Source organism: Triticum dicoccoides, chromosome 2A, assembly GCF_002162155.2.
Source record: "Triticum dicoccoides isolate Atlit2015 ecotype Zavitan chromosome 2A, WEW_v2.0, whole genome shotgun sequence".
Classification (NCBI taxonomy): Eukaryota; Viridiplantae; Streptophyta; class Magnoliopsida; order Poales; family Poaceae; genus Triticum; species Triticum dicoccoides.
In genome coordinates this window covers 185,601,757-185,611,621 of record NC_041382.1, presented here as the reverse complement: position 1 = coordinate 185,611,621, position 9,865 = coordinate 185,601,757, and positions in this window count along the sequence as shown.

The following is a 9,865-nucleotide window of genomic DNA, read 5'->3' as shown; positions in this document are numbered from 1 at the left end:
TTTTGAATCCCCTCTAGCCGATTTGCGCTTAGCTTTTGAGAGAATGAAAAAATATGGACTAAAGATGAATCCTTTGAAGTGTGCTTTTGGTGTATCGGCTGGAAAGTTTTTGGGTTTCATTATTCATCAAGATGGCATAGAAATTGATCCCAAAAAGATAGAAGATATACGAAAGGTAGAGGCTCCAACATGCAAGAGAGATATGCAAAAATTCCTTGGCAAAGTCAATTATTTGAGGAGATTCATAGCCAACTTGTTAGGGAAGGTTGACCCATTCATTCCCATCCTTCGGTTAAAGAATGAAACTAATTTTACTTGGGGGGCAAAACAGCAAGAAGCATTTGATATGATAAAAATTTATTTGTGCACTCCTTCGGTGTTGAAAGCTCCCAAACATAGAGAGCCCTTTAAGCTTTATATTGCGGCGGAGAAAGGTGTTATTGGTGTTGTTTTGACTCAAGAGACCGAAGGAAAGGAGCATGCTATTACTTATTTGAGCCGACGCTTATTGGACGCCGAGACAAGGTATACATTTATTGAGAAATTATGTTTATGCTTATATTATGCTTGTACAAAATTGAGACATTATCTAGTGCCTAGTACTTGCATTATAGCTTGTCAAACCAATGTCATCAAGTACATGTTGCATAGGCCAATTCTTAGTGGTAGAATTGGCAAGTGGGCTTATGCTTTAATTGAATATGATTTGGCTTATGAATCTCTGAAATCCATGAAAGGCCAAATTGTTGCTAATTTTATTGTTGAGCATCGGATTGATGACAAGCATGATATTGATATAAACCTTGTCTCGTTAGTACCATGGAGATTATATTTTGATGGTTCAGTTTGTAGCAATGGCCAATGTGTTGGTATTGTTTATATATCTCCTCATGGTGCTGTTTTTGAAGCCTCATGCCGCTTAGAATATTTTGCACAAATAATCAAGCTGAATATGAAGCATTGTTATTCGGCTTAGAAATGTTGCTTGCCATAGGTGCTACACATATTGAGGTTTTTGGTGATTCGTTATTAGTAGTGCAACAAATATCCAAAGTCTTTTAATGTTTTGACGAATCACTTAATGTTTATCTTGATAAATGTCTTGATATAATTTCTACTTTGGGTTATTTAGCATTGCTCATATCTAGACATGACAACTGGAGAGCAAATGAGTTGGCATAACAAGCATCCGATTATCATGTTGATCGTGGCATGTTTCATATTTCTTAAAGGCCGATGTCTAGTCTTGCCAACATAGGGGAGGCCGAACCAGAGCCCGTTGTTTCAGCCACTAATGAAATATTTAATGCAGGAGAAAATCAAGACTGGAGGAAACCCATTATTGATTATTTGTGTGATCCTAGTAAAAGGGTGGACATGACTGTTTGGTGTATGGCTTTCAAATACACGATGAGATACGATGGTCTCTATCGCCGGACGGTTGATGATGTTCTTTTAAAGTGCTTGGACGAGGAACAAGCGAGAGTTGCTATGGGGAGGTCCATGAAGGTATTTGTGGCACTCATCAGTCGGCTCCGAAGATGAAATGGTTATTACAACGTGTTGGGTTTTACTGGCTGACAATGGTTAATGATTCTTCCTGTATTATAAAGGATGTGAAGCTTGTCAAAAGTTTGGTGACATTCAGTTGGCTCCCGCTGCTATGTTGCATCCTATTACCAAGCCGTGGCCTTTTAGAGGTTGGGGATTAGACTTTATTGGAGAGATTCATCCTTCTTCTTCAAAGGGGCGTCAGTTCGTGTTGGTGGCGACGGATTATTTCACTAAATGGTGTGAAGCAATACCACTCAAAAATATGACTCATACAGAGGTAATTCAATTCATAACTGAGCGCATTATTCATAGATTCGGCATTCCTCAAACATGAACTACAGACCAAGGTTCATCCTTTATGTCACATCAAGTTAGAGAATTTGCCGAATCATATAAGATAAAGTTTCTCAATTCCTCTCCATATTATGTCCAAGCCAATGGAAAAGCTGAGTCTAGCAATAAAATATTAATCAAGCTCATCAAGAAGAAGATTGAGGATAATCCAAGGAGATGGCATGAGCTACTGTCCAAAGCTTTGTGGGCGCACAGAATCTCAAGGCATGGTGCTACAAAGGTAACTCCATATGAGCCCGTATATGGTCAAGAGGTCGTTTTACCAGTGGAAGTGAATTTGAATGCTTTGAGAATAGCCAAACAGAATGATTTATCGGCGGTGGACTTTTATAACTTGATGATGGACAATATTGATGAAGTCGCTGATAAATGTTTGGCTGCTTTGGAGGCCATAGAGAGAGATAAGTTGAGGGTGGCAAGATCTTACAATAAGAAGTTTAAGTTGAAGACTTTTCAAGTTGGTGATCTCGTGTGGAAGGTGATTTTACCAATTGGTTCGAAAGACAGAAAATTCAGGAAGTGGTCTCCAAGTTGGGAAGGTCCTTTTAGGATTACAAGAGTAGTTCCTGGAAACTCATATTTGGTGGAATCCGTACAAGGGGCATTGTTACCTCGAGCTCTCAATGGAAAATATTTAAAGAAGTACCACCCAAGTGTGTGGCAAGGAGCCTAGATAGGCAACGGCCGATAAATAACTATCGCCCTTAGCATAAACATGGTCGATATATACTTGTCGCCCTAAGAACATATAAATGGCCGATGGAGTGTTGACATCGTCCTTAGGACAAACTTGGTACAAGTTATTTTCCGGCACGCTAGCCATGCCGAAAAACAGGGGGGCATGTGTTGACGCTCAAAAGTGGCACAATCATAAAATTAGCTTAGGCTATATAAATACTAATTCAAACTTAGGATTGGAGGTCACTCCGGATGGCTCTCTCTAAGAAGATCGAGATGGATATGAAGATGGTCTATAGCGGAGCTCAGATGTAATAGTTATGACAAGTTCGGAGATGCTCATGTTGACACCAGATTAAAGAATGGCATGAAACTCAATTAACACGGCCTCTGATGGAAAACGTTTCAATACGAAAGTTGTGCGTCTCGTCGAAACGGTTGATTTTGATATAAAAATTGTCTTAATACAAGATCAGATGCAACCTGTGGAGGCAAAACAAGATCAGAAATAGAAGCTGCAGAGTCATTTCGGACCGACCGAGTTGATTTGATCGGTGAGACCGAGTTGGTCCGAAAATTTACCAGAGAGTTGGCAATGTTCACTCAGTAGGACCGAAGCAAACCAATCGGTAAGACTGAGTTGATCCGAGAAATTACAGAAGGATACAGAGAGTTGGCAACGTTCACTCGGTGGGACCGAAACGAACCAATCGGTGAGACCGAGTTGGTCCGGGAAATTACCAAAGATTCCTGTCCAAGTTAGGTTAGGGTTTTTGATGTTTTGGATGGAATTTTTAGTCCTTTCTTGTACGGGAAGTCCAGCCGCCTCATAAATAGATGAGAGGCCACGACCGATTGAACAACACACAATCGCAAAAAACACATCTACTACTTTTTGATCTACGTTTTGTCTCTCCCCTATTTTTGCTTCCTCGTTCTTCGTCGTTCTTCGTGTGGGAGAGCTGCGAATCCCGAGGCTCTAGGGGCGATTGGACCGACCTAGGGCAACCCATAGCCGCCGCACTCCACGACTGGGTCCCTCCCGGGAGTGTGGGGTTTCGGGTCCTCAAAATCTCTCGCCGGTCGACTTGCGAATCGCGCTTCCGGTGAGACTCCTTCAACGTGAGCTGCGGTGCATCACCCCTGGTGTCGAGGGTACATGTGACGTGTTCATGTGCGAACACTATGGACTATTGCAAGCATCTCGGAGTTGGAATATACGCTTTGATGAGGTGATCAAAGCATATGGTTTTATACAGACTTACGGTGAAGCCTGTATTTACAAGAAAGTGAGTGGGAGCTCTGTACCATTTCCGATAGTATATGTGGATGACATATTGTTGATTGGAAATGATATAGAATTTCTGGATAGCATAAGTGGTTACTTGAATAAGAATTTTTCAATGAAAGACCTCGGTGAAGCTGCTTATATATTGGACATCGAAATCTATAGGAATAGATCGAGATGCTTAATAGGACTTCCATAAAACACATACCTTGATAAAAGTTTTGAAGAAGTTCAAAATGGATCAGTCAAAGAAGGAGTTCTAGCCTGCATTGTAAGGTGCGAAGTTGAGTAAGACTCAAAGCCCGACCACGGCAGAAGATAGAGAGAGAATTAAAGTCATTCCCTATGCCTCAACCATAGGTTCTTTAAAGTATGCCATACTGTGTAACAGACCTATTTTGTATCTTACCATGAGTTCGGCAAGGGGGTACAATAGTGATCCAGGAGTAGATCACTGGACAACGGTCAAAATTATCCTTAGTTACCTAAGAGGACTAAGGAAATATTTCTCAGTTATGGAAGTGATAAAGAGTTCGTCGTAAAGGGTTACGTCGATGCAAGTTTTAACACCGATTCAAATGACTCTGAGTCTCAATCTAGATACATATTGGAAGTGGGAGCAATTAGCTAGAGTAGCTCCATGCAGAGCACTATAGACATAGAAACTTGCAAAATACATACGGATCTGAATGTGGCAGACCTGTTGACTAAACCTCTCTCACAAGAAAAACATGATCATACCTTAGTACTATTTGGGTATTAATCACATGGCGATGTGAACTAGATTATTGACTCTAGTAAACTTTTTGGGTGTTAGTCACATGGCGATGTGAACTATAGGTGTAAATCACATGGCGATGCGAACTACTCCCTCCATTCCTAAATACTTGTCTTTCTAGGCATTTCAACAAGTGACTACATACGGAGCAAAATGAGTGAATCTACACTCTAAAATATGTCTACATACATCCGTATGTAGTAGTCATTTGAAATGTCTAGAAAGACAAATATTTAGGAACAGAGGGAGTAGATTATTGACTCTAGTGCAAGTGGGAGACTAAAGGAAATATGCCATAGAGGCAATAATAAAGTTGTTATTTTATATTTTCTTATTCATGATAAAGGTTTATTATTCATGCTAGAATTGTATTGATCAAAAACTTAAATACATGTGTGAATACATAAACAAATACCGTGTCCTAGTAAGTCTCTACTAGACTAGCTCGTTGATCAAAGATGGTTATGGTTTCCTAACCATAGACATGTGTTGTCATTTGATAACGGGATCACATTATTAGGAGAATGATGTGATGGACAAGACCCATCCATTAGCTTGGCATATTGATCGTTTAGTTTTATTACTATAGCTTTCTTCATGTCAAATACATATTCCTTCGACTATGAGATTATGCAACTCCTGAATACCGGAGGAATACCTTGTGTTCTATCAAACGTCACAACGTAACTGGGTGATCATAAAGATGCTCTACAGGTACCTCCGAAGGTGTTTGTTGAGTATCGGAGAGGTATCTCTGGGCCCTCTCAGTAATAGACATCATAAGCTTGCAAGCAAATGACTAAGGAGTTAGTCACGAGGTGATGTATTACGGAACGAGTAAAGAGACTTGCCAGTAACGAGATTGAACTAGGTATGAAGATATCGACGATCGAATCTCGGGCAAGTAACATACCAATGGACAAAGGGAATTACGTATGTTGTCATAACGGTTCAACCGATAAAGATCTTGGAAAAATATGTAGGAGCCAATATGGGCATCCAGGTTCCTCTATTGGTTGTTCACCGGAGAGGTGTCTCGGTCATGTCTACATAGTTCTCGAACCCGTAGGGTCCGCACGCTTAACGTTCATTGACGATATAGTGTTATATGAGTTATATGTTTTGGTGACCGAATGTTGTTCGGAGTCCCGGATGAGATCACGGACATGACGAGGAGTCCCAAAATGATCGAGAGGTAAAGATTGATATATAGAACGATGGTATTTGGACACCGGAAGTGTTTCGGGACTTACCGGGAAGGAATTGGGTCACCGGAAGGGGTTCCGGGCACCCCCTCGGCGAGATATGGGCCTTATGGGCCAAAGGAGAGGACAGACCAGCCCACAAGGGGGCTGGTGCGCCCCCTCCCTTGTTTGGCCATCCCTAGGAAAGGAAAGGGGGGCTAGCCCCTCCTGCCTTTCCCTCTCATGGGATAAAGGAAAAGGGGGGCACCACCCTCCCCTGCCTTTCCCTGCACTCCAAAGAAGGAAAGGGGGCACGGCTTGGGAGGGACCCCAAGTAGGATTCCTCCTACTTGGACGCCTTCTTTGGCTGCTCCTCCCTCCCACCTATATATATGTGGGAGGGGGCGCCTAGCACACACCAGATCAATTGTTAGCCGTGTGCGGCGCCCCCCTTCATTGTTTACGTCTTCGGTCAATATTTTCGTAGTGCTTAGGCGAAGCCTTGCGGAGATCACTTCACCATCATCGTCACCATGTTGTCGTGCTGATAGAATTCATCTACTACCTCGCCGTCTTGCTGGATCAAGAAAGCGGAGGACGTCACTGAGCTGAATGTGTGCTGAACGCGGAGGTGTTGTACGTTCGGTACTAGATCGGTTGGATTGCGAAGAAAGTTCGACTACACCAACTGCGTTGTGAAACGCTTCCGCTTACGCTCTACGAGGGTACGTAGACACACTCTCCCCTCTCGTTGCTATGCATCTCCTTGATAGATCTTGCGTGTGCATAGAAAAAAATTTGTTTTCCATGCAACGTTTCCCAACAACTTCACCCCTTGGGAGCATAAGTTAGTTCTGTTGAGAGCATAAATATTGTATACCTAAGAGAGTGAATCAGGAGCGGTGTTTCGGCTCCCGGGAGCACATGCTCCTGGGTGAACGGTACCCTCAAAAAAATAGTAAATGTTTCCAGAAAAATCTGAAAAGAAATTTGTAGATGATCGTGTTGGTGTCGCAAACATGCTTGACAATTTTCATGTGGAACGGAGCAGCGGTGTTTCATCGGCGAAAACAAATTTGGGGTGACATTTGTCTTTGATTTGTTTTGCAGGCCAAAATGCTTAACTTTTTTGTCTCAAAATTTACAGGTGGCATTTGTATGTGACAAAGATCACAAAGAAATCTCGATTTTCTGACATTTGAAAAAAAATGGCCCCGGGAGCATGTGCTTGAAGGAAATATGCCCTAGAGGCAATAATAAAGTCATTATTTATTTCCTTATATCATGATAAATGTTTATTATTCATGCTAGAATTGTATTAACCGGAAACATAATACATGTGTGAATACATAGACAAACAGAGTGTCACTAGTATGCCTCTACTTGACTAGCTCGTTAATCAAAGATGGTTATGTTTCCTAACCATGAACAAAGAGTTGTTATTTGATTAACGGGATCACATCATTAGGTGAATGATCTGATTGACATGACCCATTCCATTAGCTTAGCACCCGATCGTTTAGTATGTTGCTATTGCTTTCTTCATGACTTATACATGTTCCTATGACTATGAGATTATGCAACTCCCGTTTGCCGGAGGAACACTTTGTGTGCTACCAAACGTCACAACGTAAATGGGTGATTATAAAGGTGCTCTACAGGTGTCTCCAAAGGTACATGTTGGGTTGGCGTATTTCGAGATTAGGATTTGTCACTCCGATTGTCGGAGAGGTATCTCTGGGCCCTCTCGGTAATGCACATCACATAAGCCTTGCAAGCATTGCAACTAAAGAGTTAGTTGCGAAATGATGTATTACGGAACGAGTAAAGAGACTTGCCGGTAACGAGATTGAACTAGGTATTGAGATACCGACGATCGAATCTCGGGCAAGTAACATACCGATGACAAAGGGAACAACGTATGTTGTTATGCGGTCTGACCGATAAAGATCTTTGTACAATATGTAGGAACCAATATGAGCATCCAGGTTCCGCTATTGGTTATTGACCGGAGACGTGTCTCGTTCATGTCTACATTGTTCTCGAACCATAGGGTCCGCACGCTTAACGTTACGATGACAGTTTCATTATGAGTTTATGTATTTTGATATACCGAAGGTTGTTCGGAGTCCCGGATGTGATCATGGACATGACGAGGAGTCTCGAAATGGTCGAGACATGAAGATCGATATATTGGAAGCCTATATTTGGATATCGGAATCGTTCCGGGTGAAATTGAGATTTTACCGGAGTACCGGGGGGGTTACCGGAACCCCCCGGTGGGTTATTGGGCCTACATGGGCCTTAAGGGAGAAGAGGAAAGGAGGCAAGAGGTGGCCGCGCGCCCCTCCCGTTCCTAGTACGAATAGGACAAGGGAAGGGGGGCGGCGCCCCCCCTTTCCTTTCCCTCTTCCTCCTCTTTCCCCTTCTCCTTCTCCAACTAGGAAAGAAGGGAGTCCTGAGTAGGACTCCCCCTTGGCGCGCCCTCCTTGGTCGGCCGCCCCCTCCCCTTGGCTCCTTTATATACGGGGGCAGGGGGGCACCCTAGTACACACAAGTTGATCTTCGTGATCATTCCTTAGCCGTGTGCGGTGCCCCTCCACGATATTACACCTCGGTCATATTGTAGCGGTGCTTAGGCGAAGCCCTGCGATGGTTGAACGTCAAGATCGTCACCACACCGTCGTGCTAACGGAACTCTTCCCCAAAGCTTTGCTAGATTGGAGCCCGGGGAGCGTCATCGAGCTGAACGTGTGCCAAGAACTCGGAGGTGCCAGAGTAACGGTGCTTGGATCGGTTGAACCGGGAAGACGTACGACTACTTCCTCTACGTTGTGTCAACGCTTCCGCTTCGGTCTACGAGGGTACGTAGACAACACTCTCCCCTCTCGTTGCTATGCATCACCATGATCTTGCGTGTGCGTAGGAAATTTTTTGAAATTGCTACGTTTCCCAACAGTGGCATCCGAGCCTAGGTTTTATGTGTTGATGTTATATGCACGAGTAGAACACAAGTGAGTTGTGGGCGATATAAGTCATACTGCTTACCAGCATGTCATACTTTGGTTCAGCGGTATTGTTGGACGAAGCGGCCCGGACCGACATTACGGGTACGCTTACGCGAGACCGGTTCTCCCGACGTGCTTTGCACAAAGGTGGCTAGTGGGTGATAGTTTCTCCAACTTTAGTTGAACCGAGTGTGGCTACGCCCGGTCCTTGCGAAGGTTAAAACAGCACCAATTTGACAAACTACCGTTGTGGTTTTTGATGCGTAGGTAAGATTGGTTCTTACTTAAGCCTGTAGCAGCCACGTAAAACTTGCAACAACAAAGTAGAGGACGTCTAACTTGTTTTTGCAGGGCATGTTGTGATGTGATATGGTCAAGACATGATGCTAAATTTTATTGTATGAGATGATCATGTTTTGTAACCGAGTTATCGGCAATTGGCAGGAGCCATATGGTTGTCGCTTTATTGTATGCAATGCAATCGCGCTGTAATGCTTTACTTTATCACTAAGCAGTAGCGATAGTCGTGGAAGCATAAGATTGGCGAGACGACAACGATGCTACGATGGAGATCAAGGTGTCGCGCCGGTGACGATGGTGATCACGACGGTTCTTCGAAGATGGAGATCACAAGCACAAGATGATGATGGCCATATCATATCACTTATGTTGATTGCATGTGATGTTTACCTTTTATGCATCTTATCTTGCTTTGATTGACGGTAGCATTATAAGATGATCTCTCACTAATTATCAAGAAGTGTTCTCCCTGAGTATGCATCGTTGCGAAAGTTCTTCGTGCTGAGACACCACGTGATGATCGGGTGTGATAGGCTCTACGTTCAAATACAACGGGTGCAAAACAGTTGCACATGCGGAATACTCAGGTTATACTTGACGAGCCAAGCATATACAGATATGGCCTCGGAACACGGAGACCGAAAGGTCGAGCGTGAATCATATAGTAGATATGATCAACATAGTGATGTTCACCAATGAAACTACTCCATCTCACATGATG